Consider the following 1,762-nt stretch of genomic DNA (forward strand, 5'->3'; position numbering starts at 1 on the left):
GGGAGGGGAGGGGGGGTTCTTCTCTTCTCTTAATGAAATTGATGAGGCCCACCATTGTGAGGAGATAAGAGGACAGGGCGGGGTATAAAGCCCCCTCAGATCTGCACTTGACCCATAAGTGGAGGACATGCAGCCGTCCTCAGACTGCCCCCCCACATACACACTCCCCCCACCCCCCTCCCAGCCTCCACAGTGATACTGATGAGCAGGTTTTTTAATTTCAACTTTTCAGATTGTCGGGTTCGATCTTAATCCAGGATTGATCCACGGCTTTTTCCCCCCAAATGTTTCGCCTTTGTGCTCTAATCCTAGCGCCTCGTGTGGCGAAATGTTTTCATCTGCTCGGAGATTAATTCAGATATAAATGCCTGACAGCAATAAGAGAAACTTTTAACTCAGTCTGAGCAGAAACTAAATATCTGCTGAGAATTAAAGAAGATTCAGAGGAAAAGTGGCCAAAGTTGGCAGAGGTCATTTGACCTTTCATGTGACCTCTGACCTGAACAGCTGAAAATCCATACTGAAGATATTTATGTATTTATTTTAATACAGTCTTGTGTTTTCCTTTAAACATGCTACAACTTTAGCATCTATATATTTATACTGAGTTTTTTTTTTTTAACAAATTTATTGGTAAGCACAGTAGGATTTTTTGGGATAAACTAATTAAAAAAAATGATTGTTTGACTCAAAGTTTTAAATATACGCAGTCCTTGTACAGTCAACTAGTGGTCGGAGGTTTAAATGCAACACAAAAATGAACCGACAGCATGAATATTTGCATGTTAATAAAACTCCATAGTGTTGTAGAATATCAGTACGATATTGTGAATTGAAATATCGTGAAGTTTCAATTCACAATAGCCTTGTTACATTTCATCCTGTCCTTTTTTTCCCCTTCTATTTCACTTCTTACACTTGTCTGTATTTCTCTTGAAATATTTCTGAAGTACTCTTACAGGAGCGGCTGTAAAACCAACAACTTCTCCTCAGGGATCAATAAAGTATTTGTGATAAAGTTGCAGAGTCAGCAAATCCTGCGACCGAATCCCAGGTGACGAGGACACGGAGACGGCGCGACCTCTAACACGTCTTCACACACGGATGTTATCGGAGGAGACAGACAACACGGGGAAGACAACAAGCGGTGGGTGTGTTTACCCCCCACCTCCCCTCCCTCTCTCTCTCTCTCTCTCTCTCTCTCTTCACTTCCACCCCCATCCTACGACCTCACCACCATCAGCCCCCTCATCCTCATCTACTTGCTCCCTCACTCTCACTCTCTTACACACACACACACAGACACACTCATACACACACACCAGCCCTGGGCAAATGTGAGGCAGCGATCGAGTGAAAACGCCAGGAGCTGGAAACGTGAACGAGGAGGATCAGAGGCCTCGTTAGAAGAAAAAAAAAGACGAAGAGAAAGAAGGTTCTACTGATCGGATGACATTCAGGTGAGGAGGACTCCCTGACAGGGTGAGGGAGGGAGGGAGGGAGGGAGGGCAGAGTTAGAGTGGAAGAGCTGGGACAGTGTTGGAGGGAGGGAGGGACACCTGAGACCTGGAGAAACACCTTAGTGTCCCGGGGGGAGGAGTGGAGAGGAAGGGGGAGTCAGTGGAACACCCGATGACAACAACAACCTGCTCTCGCTCCTCCTCTCTCCTCCATTCTCACTCCGTCACTCTCTCTCTCTCCCTCTCTCTCTCTCCCTCTCTCTCATTTGATACATCTCTCATTTCTGACTCCAGAGGAGGAA

This window comes from Cynoglossus semilaevis, chromosome 12, assembly GCF_000523025.1.
Source record: "Cynoglossus semilaevis isolate Cse_v1.0 chromosome 12, Cse_v1.0, whole genome shotgun sequence".
NCBI classification, from domain to species: Eukaryota; Metazoa; Chordata; class Actinopteri; order Pleuronectiformes; family Cynoglossidae; genus Cynoglossus; species Cynoglossus semilaevis.